At 46.3% G+C, this 20,423-nt stretch overlaps 1 protein-coding gene across 4 annotated transcripts in view; it reads right to left on the bottom strand.

Moving 5' to 3' along the window:
- The window catches only part of Slc1a2 (solute carrier family 1 member 2), a 133,412-nt gene that overhangs the window by 77,073 nt on the left and 35,916 nt on the right, over positions 1-20,423 (bottom strand). Inside the window, exon 1 of one of the 4 annotated variants that reach the window (XM_075961542.1) lies at positions 2,271-2,336. The exons of the other annotated variants lie outside the window; for them this stretch is intronic. The gene's annotated coding sequence lies outside the window, so the exon portion shown is untranslated. Of the gene's footprint in view, positions 1-2,270; positions 2,337-20,423 lie in introns of those variants that run through there. 4 annotated transcript variants of the gene reach the window in all.

Genomic DNA, 20,423 nt, shown 5'->3' with positions numbered 1-20,423 from the left:
ACTGAAGCAACTCTGCCTTTAATTCTGACTTTACTTTGTTTTTCGCAAACAAAGAGCCTGGGCTACTCTCCTGCCTTGCCATGCTTTATCTTGTATGTGTGGGAGATAGACAAGCATCGCCTTCATCGACTGTCTGCCCCAAGTGCAGAACCATGCGGTGTGCTTCCTAGCTTTCCTCCTTTCAAGTCCTCACCCCAACATGCATAGGTTTACTCCAGGTTAACTGAGAAAACAGGGAGGCCGGCGTTGTGAAACTTGTTCAAGGTCAAATTGCAGAACTGGGTTGCAATCCTGGGATTCTTGGGCTGTCCCATGTTCTGTGCTGGCTTCTGATTTAAGCTAGACATGAGCCTCAAGCACCTGGGGATCTTGGCAGAGATACACACTGTGATAAGATTGCACAACTTAGAAAGTTTGGCTTAGGCAACAAGTCCTTTGATGATTGACTCCAATAGATTTGGATGACTGGTCAAGCCTGATTAGAAGATGCCTGGGCTAAGACGCGAACTTCCCTTGTGTCTGGACCTACAAGCCCCTGGAGCCATCAACTCTTAACCAGAAAACGTTAAATAAGGAATTGAAGGTTCCATTATGAAAACGTTAAATAAGGAATTGAAGGTTCCATTATTTCAGCCACACTGACCTTAAGCCTCCCACCCTCTGACCACATACGCAAACCAGCTAACAGAGTTTTGTTTTTGTTTTTCAGGATTCAAAGAATAACCTCAGTGTCATTTAAGTAATTCTTTAAAAATTTCATACAAGCGTGCAATGCGTTTTTACTGCAGTCACCCTCCCACTCTTCCCCAACTCCTCCCAGAGGATCCACTGAGCCTCCACACCCAATTTCATGTCTTTTTTTTTAAAAATAAGCTACCAAGTCCAATAAAAGCTGCCTATATATTCATAGATGTGGAGCCATTCCCTAGAACATGGTCCACCTTCTCTTAAATAAAACTGACTTTCTCCCTCCCCTGGAAGCCATCAACTACCAACAGTTCTTCTTCTTGGGGTGGGGGCTCATGAACCCCTTTCCCTTGGCCAGCTAGAATTTTACATCTCTTTAAGTGTGGCTCTTGAACAGTGAGCCGATCTTCCCACTGTCCTAATTCAATTGAAAGCAATCTGCCAACTTAGTCTTCTTCTGAGCAAGGAATAACAACAGCATGTTAACGACAGCTACCACTTATGTGGATCTGGCATTACCTCCAATAACTCAACAAAATAATTCCTATCACCAGTGCCACTTTCCAGACAAGACCTCTGAGGCTCCGGAACTTGAGTGTGTTACTTGTGATCCGGTAACTAGTAAGGGTCAGAAACAGAACCCATTCCAGAGACCCTGGCTGGGAGCTGGTGCTCCATGGTCTGCACGGTGCCATCCCTAGGAAGGTTGGGGGGGGTATTTCCATTTCTTCTCCATTTTCCTAGGGTGATCAGAGGCTTTTAATGTCCCTGATGGGACCTCAGGCTATAGAGTCTGTTTGAAGAACATGCCAGAAAACAGAAATTTGATAACAATATAAACTTGTGTTCCTTCAGCTTTTTCAGCCTACTCAGCCCTGGTTCCAACCAAATTTTAAGCTAAAAGTTGTCTGATGTGCAAACAATACGTAGTGAACCCATGAGATGGAGTGCCTTTGGAGGGTGCTAAATGAGCATTTAAAAGGCAAGATAGAAAGTTGTACATGCCCCATGAAAAGAGGCTTCAAGGGCTAGAAAAACCAGGCAGGAGTAGATATTTGCAACCAGAGTAAGTATACAGTAACTTAGAATTTTAACTGCTTTTTCTTTGTTCATTTTAACATTTTACACTTCAAAAACTTTGGTTCATATAGATTCAAACACCATAACCATCTACTGTGGTGATTCTCTTTATTACCCAAAAATAAATTCAAGTTCAAGTGCATCTTACACACAGGGCAGTGAAGCTGAAGAGCCTTCTGCCAGGCAGGTGGGTGAGGTGGCCCTGCTTGACTTTCTCCTTTCTGTCATCTTGATGATTCAGGTAGCAAAGCTGCAGACATCCATATAAATCCTGGCAAGCAACACACCACATCCTCCCTTCTCCACGAAGGCCCCTTTGTATCCTTCTTCCCAGGGGTCCAGAACTGCCTCCTCTTAGAAGCCCCCCGGCCAGACTGCAGGTATAATTCCCCTGTCTCTGTGACTGACTCCTATTGTCCCCACTAGACAACACTCCCTATGAGGATAAACTTAGATCTTCCCCCTTACCACACAGAGCTATAAAACAAGCTTTTGATTCCCACCTTAAATGACCAGAAGTTTCTTTCAGTAGTCTCACCAAGACACAAATCGATTATTAGATGACAAAGATATGTCCTGTGGGTGGCATCCTGGAAAAAGAGACCTCCTATGGATAGCAAGAGCCTAAGTCCAAGAGTGTTTTGTCAGTCATCTCTCCAGAAGTTTCTCTTCTTCCCTGAAACTGGCTCTCATCAAGGTGCGGTTTTGTAACGAGCTGCCCCAGCTAGGGGAAGAGATGCTTTGGTGATTACCAGTCAGGAACACTGCTAATAATAGCTGCCTCGCAACTGAGACTATCTGGGCCCAAGGGCAAATAGTGCCAAGCAGAGAGATTCTAGTGGGGCAGAAATCAAGGGAGGCAGAAGGCATAATGAACCCTACAGAACTCCTCAGACCCCCATCTTATCACTGACCCCCCAATAATACATCTGTAACTCTGCACCATCTACTGAGGTACTTTGCCATCTTCAATTTGCACACAGCTATGTGCCAGAAGACTGGAAACATCAGATATCTTCAGAGAATAGTTTCTGATTCTAAGATACATACTTTCCTCTCGGTTAAACATTTCTGGAAATGGAATGTATCTTATAATTTATGTGATTTTCCTAAAAAGAACTGATGGTATAAAACTTATGGAAACTCTTATAAATAATTATACATTAGGATCCAAGAAACATGTCGCTGAAGACATGCTGACATAGAAATAAATACAAATCAGTGATTGAGTGTGACATTGCATTTCCAAGAATCAAACAAACGCAAGGCTTCAAAGAAGGTTCCCCCTCTGTTGGCTGCTTTGGCCAGTGTGAGCTCACATCCTCTACTCGGTTGGTAGAACGGCTTAAAGGGCAGACGTTGCCTTCGGGATGAAAGAGGCCTATGACCAGAGGACTGTGGAGGCACTGACCATGGCAGGCACTGTCAGGACTGCAGTGCCCTGGAGCCCTGATCTCGCTCCCTGTATTCCCATCCAGTCACCCCAAGCCTCCTCTGTCTTTTTTCTCCCATAACTAGCACCAATCCAGGTGATCAGTCCATGGTCATAATGAGCGCCCCAGAAAGACATGCACCCGGGAGTTCTGTCTGCCAGTTGCTTCCTTTACTGCAAACAGCAGGGGTCCAGATTTGGCTTCTGAGTGGGTCTGGTAAAAGACACACACACTTGCACACCAGCTGATTTGTTTCCTTGGACAAGTAGGTCACAACAAGAAGTCACTATCTTATGTCATGCAGAAAGAGGGAGCACTACCCATTCTGGGTTATATGTTCTTTGCTTTTTAAGGAAAATATGGTATTTTGATAATTTTTTTTTTACTAAAAATAGTAAACATTACTTAATTTCTTAGCAAGCTTAATAAACATTTATTTAAGTCAATCTAATTAACTTACTTTTAAGTCCCTAGTAAGACAGCAAGTGGCTTAAACAATTCAAGAGTATAGCTTCCTGCAAGCAGGCACATTTGTCACTGTGGATAGCAAGTCTAACTGGACTTGCACTCTCTGGGAATTGGTAGGGAGTATTTTAAATCGCATCCATGGGCCTAGGAACACAAGGCTTATTTTGCAAATACCAAAAATGGTATACAAACAAAGACAAGCACTTTCGATGCTAGTTATGCATCAAGAAGACTAGGAAACCATCCAGTTCAGGGAAAAGGTTAAGCAGGTGACAGGGAAAGAGTGAAGTGCAGAGCCACGAGGACAGCATTTGTTATCCACGTTTCCATGTGGCAACCGACTCTAGTGTGTTTGAAACTCCGAGCACGGAGCACATCTAGTACACTGTCGACCCGATTTAAGAGCGGTCATAGGAATAAGGCCCAAGGCTAGCATGGAGTTTAGGATAAGACTATCTAGCAAAATGGTCTAAGTTCATTTTCATTAAAATAAAATGTGAGACAACCTTAAAAGCTGGCACAAGAGAACACAATCCCAATTGTCTGCTTGTATATTATGACTAGAAGAGGATGCGCCTGGAGGTTTTGAATGGCATGGTCCCCATCCAAAGCTACGATATAACCCTTGCTCAGAATCCATGTGGTTCTTTTTGGTTTTCTGAGCCACTGCTGTCAGCGGTTTCTGTTTCATCAATGCCTTTTTAAAAAATGACTTTCTTGGACTTCTGAAGCTATAAACCAACATGTTAAAAAAAAAGGACAATGTTGTCCTAATTACAGTGATCCCCCTAAAACTGTGCCAAGAGCCTAGTAGAGATGGGTGGCGGAAGCAGGGAAGCCCAGCCATTTTCTTTGTGCATCTGGAAGAGGAGGGGTAGCCTGAAAAGGAGCGGAGGGACTAAGGTGGGCTGCTGATTCTTGGAACATCCACACTGTGTTGTAGGCAGTTAAAGGCGCATATTCTACAAGGTTCCAAAGATACTGTCAGACAAGATACTTCATGGATTTGGCAATGCTAGGAAGATACCTTTTCACCACCAAAACCAAGTTAGATGAGAAAGCCATGGGTGACTGTTTGGTCAAAGTGCCAGCTTTCCCAACTCACCACGGAGCATCTCACAGGCATGCGAGTTAGGAGTCTCTGTTAAAGAGGGAGAGCTCCAGGTGGAAAGAAGAACATCAGTAGACAAGATTCAGGCCCAACAGACAGACGTTCATTGAGAAGTGTGTCATGAGATGCCTGGCCCATCATGGCGCACAAAGGTTTGGAGACTTCCATGTCTGACACACCATCCAGAGACGTTTGGGAGGCACAGATTGTGCAGCCGCCGTCATCGTTTCACTCACAGAGCCTCTCCTTTCTAAGCAAGGTCTGCTTGGCTGTAGGAGGCAGATGCTGCCAAGGGCCAGCAATAGCTCTCACACATCTGTAATAGCACACCCTCCCTCCCATCCATCTTCTTCCCCTTCCTTCTCTCCACCCTCCTTCCATCCTTCCTTCTCGTCGTTTCCCTTTTCTGGGTGTACAGTCCTTCTTCCCTTCTCATTCCCACTCACAGTCCACCCACTCACAGCCCACCCATGCCACGCTCACCCCAGCTGTCTGACCTGACTACTTGCTCAGCTGCAGGAATCCACTGGCTCCCAAGTTCCGGGATGAACTCAGCTGTCCATCCCCAGGGTGAAAACGGGCATTTTAAAGCTTACCTAGCCAGTGCTTTGATGTCAAAGAAGTCACATGCTGTCTTATTGATGGCTGTCGTTTGGCTCGAGCCCCCAAGGTTGCTAGGTGTTTGTTTGTATATTGCATAACATACAAGAATTGAAGTCCTCATGGGGACCAGTTGGGGCCTTTGATGTCCCTCTCTGCTCTGTGAGAAAGAGTCAAAGCTATCTCCCTTGTAGACCCTGTGAGTTTCCATGGGCTATCCCACAGTTTGGCAACTGGCTTCTGAGTCCAGCAAAGTCACTTAAGCCCTAGCAACGTCACCACACATTTTATTTCTTCAACATACTCCTTCCGAGTAGCATCATGTAGGCAAGCCCCAAAGCCATGCTCGCTTGACTTTTAACCCTGACCTAGAATCTCCACATCAGTGTCGAGGACTAGTCCAGCATCTGAACCTCTCTAGGCTTCCATTCTCAGTGGTCCAGAGTTTCATTTACTCAGTTGATTTTGCCCTCATAAGCACCTTCATATCTTTCTCTTATAAGAGCACTTTTCCCCAGACTGTGTCCCTCTGAGTCCTACTAGCACCTTCAAGTGTCCCTTGATCTAAAGAAGGAGCCTCTGAAAGGCTGGAAAGAGATGTGTACCCTGCGTGATAATGTGAACCTGGAGGTCAAATGTTCTGAAAAGATCCACTGTGAAAAAACTTACCCAGGAGCTGGGGAGGAGGCCCAAGAGGTATGACGCTCGCCACACAAGTGCAGGGATCTGAGACTAGATCTTCTGTACCCATGCAGAGCTGGATGTGGTGGTGCCTGTCCTAATCAGAGTGTTCCTATGGTGAGATGGGAGGTAAGGACAGTAGGGTCCCCAGAAGCTCCAGGGCTAGCTACCCGGTGAATGCGGTGGCAAACAAGAGGCCCTGCCTCAAATAAGGAGGAAGGGTTTCCATGCAGGTACTGTGGCATATTAGTGCACATATGCACACACACAAAAATATAGAAAGAAAGGAAGAGGGGGAAGGAGGAAAGGAATGGAGAGGATGAGCAGGGAAGTGGAAGGGAGAAAGGGATGGACAGAGACTCTTTCAGCTTCACCTCATTTGGCTCCCAAGGTCACAGAGACCCAGAGTTCACCTACTTTCTTTATGAAAGAACTGAACATATCCTATGCATCATGGGCCGATGAGCACACTCTCTCACATGACACATGGCTGGCCTCCTGAGCCATAAGAGAACACCTCTTGGCATTGCTCCCGTAATCTCTGGCAAGCATTCCAAACTGTACTTGGGCAATGTTTCAGGTTCAGAGAGAAGCCACTGCAATGATCTACATAGTGAAATGCAGTCTTATCACAGAGAAGACACTGGAAGGATTTGCCAGAGAGGGCAGGAGTCCACCTGCCACACGTGACTTTGATATGGCACGGGGAACATAGCCTCTGTTTCTGTCTAGAGGCACCCAAGCTGGAGATATCTGCCCCAGGATGTGGCCAGTGTGGACATTTCACAGATACCAGGGTAAGCCTCCAAAGGGTCCCCTGAGGTCCCCGTCTCACAGCTAGTCCTCATACATGTGTCACTGTTTCACAGTGTATGTCCGGCCTCACTGTGGGCCATTTCAGTCCCAATCCAAAAATTGCACAGGCAATATTGTGCCTGAGAAAGAAAGGTGCCTAGCTTGCCTCCCAGTCACAGCTATAAAGAGACATGGCAGGATAATCTGAATTAGTGTGCGTAGTGACATCTGTTGGCGTGCCACCCAAGACTCATTCAGCTCTCCCTTTGACACTCATGAGCTGTATGACCTTGGGCAAATTGTCTTAAGAGCACTGAATCTCAAACGCCTCATCCACACAAGGAGTGTTTCTGGTAATAAGAACAACACATGGTGCTGTGGTAGAAACCTAATCAGCTGGTATATACAGAAATATCTGGAAGAGAACACGGGACACACTGTGACCACTACCACCACATCTAGTATGTATTTGACCATTTCAGAAATATTTCTTGGACAAGAATATTCTCATTCTATTCTAAACCCTTAATTCCCATCTGGCATTTTGCTTCTGAGGATTGCTGCTGGAATCACAGCAGAGGCATGACAGACTGGACTTTCTGCTCCAGGCCTCTTGGAAGCTTGATTCCACCCACATCTAGCCACAGCCTCTCCATCCTCTTCAGCTGACATTCATCACTTGTGGCCATTGATGCTAGCTGACCACCATGGAAGGCTTTCTATGTGCTAGACACATTGAAAATACTTTCCAGGTATCTGGCTTCTTTAAATCTTTTCATGTCTGTAAGTGGTGACTACTGTATTCCCATTCACAGAAAAAAAAGAAAGAAAGGAAATAAGAGAAGAAAAGACCCGGAGAGGCTGGGTAACTCTACTGGTTTGCAGTAGGCCAAGGGAGACTCTGAGCCTGACTTTGAACTTGTGTTGAGCTATTACAACCCTTCCCTTATTGGGAATGTGTGCTGCCTCCCCAGACAAGGGTGCAGGTGCAGCATGAGTAAGAAGAAAACATGGACAGTGGAGGAGGCAGGAGTGGGAAAGTGAGGGAGGGAAAAGAAGTCATCTCTGGGAATGTGCAGAGATGCGAGCCGGTTAAGGGATTAGGCAGGCATCACCCAAACAGAACTGAGTAGCACCCAGATTCTGCCCTGGAGGACAGAGCCAGCCTGCTGCCCACCATGCAGGTCTGAGCGGGAGGCGGTCAGCAATCTGACAATGAGGGAAATGACAAGAACAGGGAACACCTGGAACTTGGACAAGTTGCTAAGAGCAACTCACTCACGGCAAAGGGGTCTCTAGTGTGCACAGTTCGTCAGAGATACTCTTGAGACTAACAGACAGATTGTGGACCCCTCCAAGCGATGGGCTTCTAGGATATGGGTTCCTTGGGGATTCTGCTAACTAATCTGGCCATCTGGGAATGATGGACAGGACTGAACTTGAAAGCAGATGCTTTATAGGAATTACTCACAATGCACAGAAAGAAAGGAACTTGCCCCAAACACACTTTGCTGGTCAGGTTTCAAGTCAGGGTTGGAGCTGAAGCAGGAAGAAAATCATGTACTTACTGAACAGATGTCCCCACCTGCTTTTTTTTTCATCCCTTCCCATCCCAAGCTATGGAAGAAGCAGGGCTGCAAGGCTGCACAAGGCCAGCAAGACCATGGTGCCTAGGAGCTCTATTTCTCTTCCTTTTTTTTCTCTTTCCCCAACCACTTTCTGAGTATGGCCACTGTGGATGTAAAGGTATGTGGGCTTTGCAGTTCTCAGTCCTTGAAACAGCTCTTTAAGGTGGACATCACAAAGAGCTGTTGAGACCAAGCCTAACACAAGACACCACCAAGGTGGTATAGTCTCATTATGCAGGTACAACAAAACTGAATAGTCCTTCTGTATATGTGTTGCTCTTATTGATTAATGGATAAAGAAGCTACCTTAGCCTGTGATAGGGTAGAGTACAACTAGGTGGGGAAAACTAAACTGAATGCTGTGAGAAAGAAGGCAGAGTCACAGAAGTCATGTAGTCGCCACCACAGACAGATCTGCCGGAACCTTTCCAGTAAGACACAGCCTTGTGGTGATGCACAGAATAATAGAGATGAGTTAGGTTAGGATATAAGAGCTAGCTATAATACACTTAAGCTATTGGTCAAACAGTGTTGAAATTAATATAATTTCTGTGTGATTATTTTGGGTCTGAGCTGCCAGGGATGAGCAAGTGACCTACAAAAATTGGCAAGCCAACATGGTCAACTATATCCATGTAAAACCTGAGAAAGCTTAAAAAGGAAGTCTAGACACAAAAGAACAGAGTTAAGCATAACTTTTTGGTAGCATTATTTTCTCAGGTGGACTCTGTTTGCTAGAAGCAAGCAGATGGATGATTTTTTTTTAAAGAGCAGGCTTCCTGACTCAGCGGTAGCAGCAGAAATTGCATGGCTCCTTTAAGAAGGCTTCCTGGTTCACCAGCACAAACAGCTCTGACTCTTTCAGAGGTCTGGGTATGGAGCATTTAAATGGGGTCTGTGAGCAGAGTGCTACAACTTGTTTAATGGCAACATAACCCTGTTGTGTGCCTAAAAATGGGGCAATGTGCATGGCTCTCAGAGGCAGTGAACATGCTTATGCCATGTTAGACTGGGCAGAGCAAGCAAGCAGGGCCGTGTTGGCCCTAGCCATGCCTGCTTAGCAAAACAACAACAACAAAAAAACCAAACCAAACAAACAAACAAACAAAACCCCAAAGGTGCTTCTGGTCAGAAAATAATTACAGATACACAATAAAGACAGATTCAGATAAAGACCTCTACATGGGTCACAGTGTTGGATAAATGTACATAGGCTTGAGAGAGAGGAAAAAAAGAATATAAACAGTTATAAAAAGAAGTAAATGGTTTAAAAAATGGTGAAGTCTATAAAGAGACATGGTACCAATAGTCATAGATTAAAGGAATACAGAAAATAATCTACGTAAAGATGGCATATACACAGAGAGTTTGGATTATGTATACTATTATGTTTTCTTTAAAATATTTGGCTGTGAAGGAGCTAAGTACAGAGAGACATTCCACTGTACAGGCTGCTAAGCCAAGCCAACATATATACTTTAAAGGTATCGTGACTTCAATCTTTGAGTCTAAGGATTTGTTGCTTTGGAAAAGGGGTTCTTCTTTTGTTCCTACAGAGGATGAGAACCTGTGGAATTCTTCCAGATTAATGTGGTTTGATGGACCAAGACCCCCCCCTGAAAGGTCACCATTAACACCCCCCAAAATTTCTTCACCTAACAAAAATCAGGAAGCAGTTTGGAGAGAACTACACTCAAATTCCCAAATATTGTTTATAAATGTTTGTTTGCATTTAAAAGGGAATATGCTATAGAGATGGATTCTTTGCATTGGCATGGATCTTGGTCAATTGATTCAAATTTAAGGTCAATTTTGTTATACTGGATACATGTATTCCGGGTCTTGATTAAGGTATTGTGTTTGTGCAGCTCATTTAAAAATGTAATGTATAATTAAGAAATACAGGTTAATAGATAGTCATCTATAATAGTCAAGCTTGTAGTTATGTTAGTTAGGTTTTCTAGATATATAGAGATCTATTTCAGTTAGAACAAACAAGTGGCCTCCTATAACAAGCAGCAACAAAAAAAAATTGTGATCTTTATTTCACAGGTGACATCACTGAGGCAGAGACCTGTGGAACCAGAAAGCATATCCTGTTCCCTTTGCACAACTTACACATCAAACATTGGTGAGACAGGAAACAATACCCACAAAGGTCATTTCCCTTGGTTCCCTTAGAAATCATGGGGCAAAGACATGCTTGACCTCTTGGGCTGGGATCTGGCAGAAACTCTAACCCTAAGCACCTCCAAGCCCTTGACATTGCTCCTACTTCGTCATTCGGAAGACAGTGTAGCAAGGTTACAGACAGCCCTATAGTCAGACAGTGTGTGTATAGGAAAGCTAAGGCAACACACTCCACACCAGTTGTGTAGTATCTCAAGTCTTCCACCACCAAAGATTGCATTCAGCTTAGCATAGATTTCTGGGCCTTGGCTGTTAATAGAGAGAAGTATTCAGAAGTATTAGAGGCAAGGAATGCTACCAAGCATCATACAAAGCATAGATAAGCCCCACCCCTAGGTCTACATGGCCACTCCCTCTCCCCTCTGAAGAGCTCTCAGCACTTAATACCTCATAGTTCATACTATCTGAAGAAATTCCCTTCATGTTCAAATGTTTTCTGTATCTCTATGGAGGATAGCGTGTCCCTAAACACATGTTTTGCCAATGAAATGTCCACAATCGCAAGCCTTCAGTGTTTCTGCCATATTGCACCAATGACCACAGGTCAGCAGTCACCTGCTGGCATCTCTAACTGACTTCACCTAGGGCCCATCAGAAGTGAGAAGAAGGCCAGTCTGCCTGTGTTCCCACAGCCTGATGCACTGCAGAGTTGGCACCCCCAAAACAGCCTCAACATTAACCAAGCAAGCCTAGACTTGTCAACACAAAGCCCAGGGTGATCCAGAGCTCTGTGGCCCATCTGTCTCAGCTGCTGGCCCTTCTCTGGCTCACTCCCCCACTTCATTATTGGGGTTTCCTGCAAATAAGCTAAGTGAGCTCAGATTCTTGTCTTAGAACCTTCTAGGAAATCAAATAAACACAGAAGTCACCCCTGTCTACTTCCAAGCAGAAGCTTTAAAAGTCTTTCCATACTTCTGTCTTCTCTCTTTGGTTTCTGTTATAAGAGGCACCCAGGAAGGAGCTACTTCTTGGTATGGATTCCATTCCTAGAATACACATTCAAAACCTGAAGTTCACATTTCAGTTGCTGGGATCCAATGAAATTGGGGGAAGTTTGCTCCTGCAGCATAGCCCGGTGGAGTCTGACTGATGCAGGACCTCTTACTCTTTCAGAACCTGTCTAGGTCTGTAGTAGACCCCAGGCCGCTTATCTTCCAACTGACACTCTCTACAGTGAGCACTGGACAGCACAGCCCTGTTAGAAAAGGGGCTTTGGAGACAGCCATCTCCCCTCTGTCTCTGCGGAATCTTTCTGTAACTCATGGTGTCCCGTGCAATGGTGAGGCACTGGGGAACTGTCCGCAGGCTGGGCAATCTGACTTTGAGCTAGCATGTCTACCGTGACTCAGTTTATACTTCACGGCATGATAATGCGGTCCACTTACTACTATGGGAAGAGACTACAATGCTGGGGCTAGGGTAGAAAGGAACAGAGGAAGCCACCCCAAAGCTGCCCTCCACACTGTCATCATGGGCAAGTCCCTACCTCCCCACAGTCCTGAGGCAGGCTCTGACCCCAGAGCCCATCCCAGCGGCATGACTCAGACTCTGTGGTTCAGTGAAGACAGAAATGAATGTCCACTTCTCCTGTCCCTGCTTGAGCCGCCAGCTTTCAGAAAGAGCTTGACTAACACAGTTTCAGGGGGACGGTTAGTTTACCTCATCCACAAACGGCTCACTTCTTTGAACAAAAGGGAAGTGGGAATGACATTGTTGGCTCCCCATGACCTTGACATGAGTTGAGTGTGAGCCTACCAACGGCCATCTTACACACAAGTACAGCCTTTCCAAACCCCGTGTTGTAGTTAATGTCAGAGCCACCTCGGCTGCTATTCCCTCCAGAGGGGACGACACAAATTGCATTTCAAGGGACAGCTTTGCATTGCCTCTGTCATGAAAAGCCAGTCTGTCCTGCCATGACTACAACAGGAAAATAAAGATAACAGAAAATATTTGTGTCCAGACTGGCTACATATTCTTATTTGCTGGATGTAAGAGCATGTTAGCAGGATTTGATCTTTTCGTGATCAGAAGGATCAAGAGAAACAAAAGGCAAGCACTCTCAGCATGCGATATGACTTTGAAAGTTCCTCACGAGGGCACCTCAACCTCCTTGTGTTCTTCTGACATCAGCTGTCACTCACCCAGGCAGCCCTTTCACACTCGGGGTGGTGGTATTGTGTCCACAGATCCTTAAACAAGATAGTTGAGAAACCAACAGCACCAGCCTTACAGCCTGCCCCTTGCAGACCTTCATCCTGTTCTCCTACCTTCCACCTGTGTGACTTTGTCAAAGTCACTAAGCCTCTCTGAGCATTTTCCTCGCCTGCAAAACTGGGATGACTATGGCGCCCAATTACCATGTGAAGGCCTTCAAAAATTTCTTGGCCAACAGTCCTATTTAGTTAGTTATGGCTGTCATTACTATTTAGTATCATCAAGTGCTTTTGGTGTGTATGTGTTTCTATCCATGCATGCATTGTGTGTGTGTGTGTGTGTGTGTGTGTGGTTGCATGTGCACACATGCAATACATGCCTATGCAGGGCAGAATCAACATGTCTTCTATCACTCTGCACCTCATTTTTTGAGTCAGGATCTCTCATTGAAGCTGCAGCTTACTGATTGGCTAGACTAGCCCGCTAGTGAGCCCCGGGAATCCTTTTGGCTTTGCTTGATCAGCCCTGAGATTACAAAGGTGCATGGCCTTACCAGGACTTCTATATGGGTGCTGGAAATTTAAAGTAATGTATTCACGCTTCTGCAGCAAGGACTTCCATCACTACCGAGCCCTCTCATCAGCCCCATGCTGGGTATGACGACACCCAGTCTATAGCTGCATTGAGAAAGCCAATTAAGCAGTCTGTCCAAATCATATCCTCTCATTTCTCCCACTCCACTAGGCTACTTCCTTAAATGGCAGCAAAGGTTGCCACTGACATGTTAAGTTGGGTATTGTTATTTCAGTCCTGCATCTTTCCTAACTCTGTGGGCCTGCTTCCCTATGCCACACGACGGCACAAAGGATATGGGCGCCTGGCTGCAGGCAAGCCGTCTGGGTAGGTTCAGGTGCAGTTGGGATGTATGTGCTATGCCTTTGGTCCCATCGTGGGCAGGTTGCCCTGTAAACTGCAGACCTGTGGAGGAAGTGAGAGAGGGCAGTGGCTCCTGGACCACTTGGAGGAGGACCAGAGCCCTGCTGTGCATCTCTTGGTAGAATAGATGCAAACAGAACTGGTGCCTCATGCTTTTATTTTTAATGTTCCCACCTGCGGCTCACCAGCTGCAGCAAACACATTAAAAAAGCACAGCGTAGCGCGCTACAGCTCTTGCTCACACTCCTTTCAGCATTTTTTTTCCCAAGGCAGGGCAGCAAATTTTTACCTCACTCCGTGACTCTGCCATCTACAGTGTTCACAATTAAGAACCAGGCAGTTGAGTTAGAACAAGAAAAAAAATGGTTAAAAAATAAACAAACAAAAATCCATAATGTTTAAGTTCATTTATCATTTTATACGGTGCTGTATCCATAGCTCTCCTGGGGCGCATGTGGCACACAGGCTACGGACGGGACACACTGACGACAAGGTGTGCTCTGGACAGGAAGTTCTTGACCGGAAGTGTCAGTGAAGAGTTTACCTCTTAGTGGTGCTCAGTGGGCAGCCACAGGGTTGGCCCAAGACCTTTCTATGTCTACAGAAGATGCAGTTGGAGAAAAGCTGGGTCAGGGGCTGGGGAGCTGGCTCGGCATGGGAAAAGGACTTGCTACACAGTATAAGGACATGAATTCAGAACCACAGGACCCATCGAAAAGCTGGGAATGACAGTGAGTGTTTATAACTTAAATACTCGGGGTCGGTTAGAGATAAGTGGGTTCTACAAGCAGTCTGACACAACCTAAGTGAGCTTCTGGTTCTGTGAGATCCTCTCTCTCTCTGTCTCTGTCTCTCTGTCTCTCGCTCGCTCTCTCTCTCTCTCTCTCTCTCTCTCTCTCTCTCTCTCTCACACACACACACACACACACACACAAACACACACACACACACACACACACACAGTGGAGCACCACAAAGGGAGACACCAAACCCTTGACCTCTTGGTACACATACAACCAGATTAGGAGAAAAATGGCAATTCTTTGGTATGTCTAAAATGATCTCAAAATAAAATAGTTAAGTGTTTAAAAACAGAGATGCCAAATGACAGCAAGAACCAATCCACTGCTGTTGTCAATTTATGAACTTACATGTTTATCTTTGAAATTATAAACAAATTATATTCCTTCCACTTACATAAGTGCACATCTTGATTTAACTTTAAGTCTGTTTTAATTTGAGACTGATATTTTTGGAAGCTGGCAGCGCTTACACTGAGCCAGTCGGATCTGCCTCAGCAGGACAGACCCTCTCACGTGCCTCATGGTACGGCTCCGTCCTGTCCCTCATTTTGACTCACACTTCCAGCAAACCTATGCAGCTGCTACAGGTCGATGGAGCTGTGAGGAAAGGCAGGAGAAAGGTCTCTTATAGGCAGGGAGAGGTTTCGAGGAGTGCAGCACTAGTATAAATACTGGAACAGGTGGACGGAGACGCCAGGATCCTGATGGGGTCAGGAAAGCTGCGATGCTGAAGGCCAAGGGAATAGAGGGGGCACCAGTGTTTACACTCTGATGTGACATGAGACATGCTGGAGGAGTTAGTGAGCTCATGAGTTCATTCATCACAGCCCTAGGTGAAAGGACCATCTTCATCATTCCTATGCCACATACTGGGCTGCACAAGTCAGCAATAGAGCCCAGGTACAGCACAGAAACTGTAAATTTCTTCAATTTCTCTCTCTTTTTTTCCAACCAACATAAGACACAATACTTCTGTCACTCATCCTCTGAGATGTCTTCAAGGCTGAGTGGGTTGGGAGTGAAACAGGCTAGGGCCACAGAGCACACAGTAGGTGTCAGACAGTGCACACAGTAGGTGCCAGACAGAGCACACAGTAGGTGTCAGACAGAGCACACAGTAGGCGTCAGACAGAGCACACAGTAGGTGTCAGACAGAGCACACAGTAGGCGTCAGACAGAGCACACAGTAGGTGTCAGACAGAGCACACAGTGGGCGTCAGACAGAGCACACAGTAGGTGTCAGACAGAGCACACAGTAGGCGTCAGACAGGGCACACAGTGGGTCTCAGACAGAGCACACAGTAGGTGTCAGACAGAGCACACAGTAGGCGTCAGACAGAGCACACAGTGGGTCTCAGACAGAGCACACAGTAGGCGTCAGACAGAGCACACAGTAGGCGTCAGACAGAGCACACAGTAGGTGTCAGACAGAGCACACAGTGGTTATCAGACAGAGCACACAGTAGGCATCAGACAGAGCACACAGTAGGTGTCAGACAGAGCACACAGTAGGTGTCAGACAGAGCACACAGTGGATGTCAGACAGAGCACACAGGGGTGTCAGGTGTCAGCATGCACTGGATCATGTGAAGGAGGAGGTGAGGAGACAGCATGGAGTCCCTGAGGCTCAGAAGGGCCAGCTGTTTCTCCGGTGCTACACTCACTGCTAAGTGGCCAGCCCTCGACACTGCCGCTCTCCTGCTGACACCATCTGTGTGTCTCCCTCACAAGTGCAGAGTCACAAGCTGAAAGGACCATCACACAGGGCCCAGAACCTGAACCTCTAACAGCCTCTGGGGAGGAACCCTCCAAGGCAGGCCTGTGGGCACACAGAGGGATGGATTTGACCATTGCCCAGGTCCTGCTGTCCAGTTTGCCAATCAGTTCAGACTGTAAACAAGCAGAAGGCCTTTTTTTATTTGACTCTGTTCTGACCCTGAGTCACCCATCTGAGATACCTACATGTTCTAACTTTCCAGGTGTGTGGGGGAGGGCTGGAAACACCATTTCTTTCTTTCTAGTGCGGGTTTTCTTTAAGATGATCTCTGATCAGTTTCAAGCAGCCACTGCTAAATGTGGAACACGTGTATGTGCACATGACAGGCAAGCAGAATGAGCATTGTACAGAATGTAGAAGCTTGTTTATAAGTTTTAAGATAGAATAGAGACACACTAAGCCAGGCAAGTGCCCATTAGTTCAAATTCAAGCCTTCACCTGATCTTATATTTGAAGATATGATCAGTAGCACCACAGCCTCCCATTCCAAGAGCCCATTCTCTGCTCAGAACTCCAAATTTTAAATAGTAACAGAATGCACAACAGATGTAGGAAAAGGCAGAACCCCAGGCCCTGTGAGGCAGGCTCACGCCTGCGGCTGGATGCCTCCACAAGGCTTCCCCTTAGGGACCCGTTACTCTGGAACGTTGTTTGGGTGATGGCTCCCAGAACGGCGGGGGACCTTGGCTCCTGGGAAGCCTTTCGCTCTTCAGCCCCACCAGAGGCAGAAGAAAGCCCAAGAGAACGTGGCTGTAGGCCATTCCAACCAGAAGCAACTGGGCTCGCGTCACTAAACCCAGCCCTCCCAGAGAACTCACCCTTTGCCCTGACATCAGCAGTCCAAGCGTAAGAGAAACGCTGGACACCCGGTGCCCCTCCTTTTCATGAAAACTGAGATCAACCAACACAAAATTAAACCATTTCTAATACGCTGACGCAAGGGTCAGAAGACTAGCAATTCTATTCCTGTTTAACGTATAACAGAATCTCTCAAATGATTAAATCTCGGGCCTCACACTCAAGTCTCCTCAAAGAACTAAGAGCAAAAGAGGAGGATGTCTCCAAACGTACAACCCATGGCTGTCTTCAATTAAACTCTATTAGAAACCAAGTCTGGATGAGTGCAGCTGGAAAGGGCACTCAGCCAACCGACCTGAGTTTAGCTCGGAGAAGGAGAAGGCAAACAGAAAAGTGTGACTATCAAACCTACCGTCTGTGGGTTAAATGTGCTAAAATGTACGCTGCACAGGGAAGCAACCTGGCACGCGGGAAGTGCTTTGTAAAGGCTAGCCCCTTCTGTTGCTGCTGCTGTTACTGTTATAGTGAGGTAAAGGCTAGACCCTTCTCTTGCTGTCACTGTTATGATGAGGTAAAGGCTAGACCCTTCTGTTGCTGCTGCTGTTACTGTTATGATGAGGTAAAGGCTAGCCCCTTCTGTTGCTGCTGCTGTTACTGTTATAGTGAGGTAAAGGCTAGCCCCTCTGTTGCTGCTGCTGTTACTGTTATAGTGAGGTAAAGGCTAGCCCCTTCTGTTGCTGTCACTGTTATGATGAGGTAAAGGCTAGACCCTTCTGTTGCTGCTGCTGTTACTGTTATAGTGAGGTAAAGGCTAGCCCCTTCTGTTGCTGTCACTGTTATGATGAGGTAAAGGCTAGCCCCTTCTGTTGCTGCTGCTGTTACTGTTATAGTGAGGTAAAGGCTAGCCCCTTCTGTTGCTGCTGCTGTTACTGTTATAGTGAGGTAAAGGCTAGCCCCTTCTGTTGCTGCTGCTGTTACTGTTATAGTGAGGTAAAGGCTAGCCCCTTCTGTTGCTGTCACTGTTATGATGAGGTAAAGGCTAGCCCCTTCTGTTGCTGCTGCTGTTACTGTTATAGTGAGGTAAAGGCTAGCCCCTTCTGTTGCTGTCACTGTTATGATGAGGTAAAGGCTAGCCCCTTCTGTTGCTGCTGCTGTTACTGTTATAGTGAGGTAAAGGCTAGACCCTTCTGTTGCTGCTGCTGTTACTGTTATAGTGAGGTAAAGGCTAGCCCCTTCTGTTGCTGCTGCTGTTACTGTTATAGTGAGGTAAAGGCTAGCCCCTTCTGTTGCTGTCACTGTTATGATGAGGTAAAGGCTAGCCCCTTCTGTTGCTGCTGCTGTTACTGTTATAGTGAGGTAAAGGCTAGCCCCTTCTGTTGCTGCTGCTGTTACTGTTATAGTGAGGTAAAGGCTAGACCCTTCTGTTGCTGCTGCTGTTACTGTTATAGTGAGGTAAAGGCTAGCCCCTTCTGTTGCTGTCACTGTTATGATGAGGTAAAGGCTAGACCCTTCTCTTGCTGTCACTGTTATGATGAGGTAAAGGCTAGACCCTTCTGTTGCTGCTGCTGTTACTGTTATGATGAAGCAAAGGCTAGACCCTTCTGTTATTGTTGCTGTTACTGTTATGATGTGGTTGTCTTAATTCACAAACCTTCTAAATTCTTTGCCACATTTAGGCAATGCAGATTAAATAGACAATACACTGCTGCTTTTTCTTTTTTTCTTTTCTTTTCTGTCTTTCTTTCTTTCATATTCATAAGCTCCTGAGAAAGAAACTCCCACCCACAAAGAGACACACACCCCTGCCTCTGCCCTCCTCCTTGGGCGCGACCACCTAGCAATTTGGAAGCTCAGATGACTTCACTTGAGGCTTGAAAAGGTGCCAAAGGCTCTCCATGAGAACAAGCCTAGGGAGACAGCCATTCGCCCGAGTTTTCCAATGAGAAGCATATGTCCAGGGTACGCACATACTCTTCCCCTCACGTATGGAAGGAAACAACGCAAAGTACATCTTGTCCCAAGGACTGACTCAGCTTATCCTCTGAGACTTAGCTTTTTCATTTAAATCTGGGGATCCTGCCATCAACAGGCCAAGGGAAAGACTGTTCTAAGAACAACTTCCGGGCGATCTATTAATCGAGTCGCAATTACCAATGGAAGGCATGGAAGTTAGGTGAAGCCCAGGCATCCTCCGACTCGGTAAGAAGTCACTGCCCCTGTGTCTCCTGTCTCTGACCATCTCTCTAGCAACATCAAGTCAGTTCCATTCATTCAGCCAAAGCCGTGACCTGCATGCTCTCACCAGTAGGGTTCATTATATTGTTAAACAGACACAAGGTGATTCCAAACAGTCGAGGAAAGGTCAGATCTGTTATGAGTTACATATTTCCATAACCTAGCTGATCATGTCATGCAATCCATTGGCTAGCTCTTGAAAACCCCCAAGAGCTCACAGTCTTGATAAGACAACCCACAGCAAGCAGCCTCTCTGACTGTAGCTGTTCAGCACAGGATGCCAAGACATGGACCTCTTCAGACACAGCAGAGAGGCACACGCTTGAATGTGGAAGACCCTGGCTCCGTGTGTGGTTCAACTCTACTGGGTTCTACAGAAAGACCTTTGGATTTTTCTTTGTTTTGGAAGAATAACACTGGGTCGTGGCCCTAGTCGGCATGCACACTAACCTTCTCTGAATGATGTGGTCCTTGGGCCTCTTCATGAACACATGCAGGAGGGTTTGTCTAGGTGATTTCTTGGTAAGGAGTTTTAGTTTAAATCCCAGCTAATCTGCGCTGCTGCTCTGATCTCTTGACACATCTTAGTTCACGTCTACAGAGAGCAGCAAGTCAGGGCAAACAAACAGTTATCGGTTTCCCTCATTTCCTCTCTTCCACCAGCTGCCCCCTTGTCTCCAGCCCCGTGTCAACGGGGTCCTGGCAGAATCCAAAACCCAACCCAGGGAGGAGGCGGATGAGCCAGTGGCTGTCCCTGCAGAGCCAGTGCTAAAGCGGCTTAGTGGCTGAGTGTCCGTCCCCAACGCCGGCACGCCCTGCTTGTTTTCAGTGCTCTGGGTATTTTTAGCATCTGTAGGGAAAAGCTAAGCCACACAGGGTAGCTGTTATGCCACTAATGACACCCCGAGCTCCAAGAACCAGCAGTCCTTGCAAGCGCTGAGGCTTCAGGTGTGAGAAAACAACACTTTGTTGAAAAACCACACCCACGAGGAGGTGAAGGAGGGAAAGGAGCTGATAAATTCAGCTGGAATGAGCTTTGGTGAG

This window comes from Microtus pennsylvanicus, chromosome 2, assembly GCF_037038515.1.
Source record: "Microtus pennsylvanicus isolate mMicPen1 chromosome 2, mMicPen1.hap1, whole genome shotgun sequence".
Classification (NCBI taxonomy): Eukaryota; Metazoa; Chordata; class Mammalia; order Rodentia; family Cricetidae; genus Microtus; species Microtus pennsylvanicus.
The sequence above is the reverse complement of the archived record's forward strand: the minus strand, read 5'-3'. Positions and strand labels throughout refer to the sequence as shown.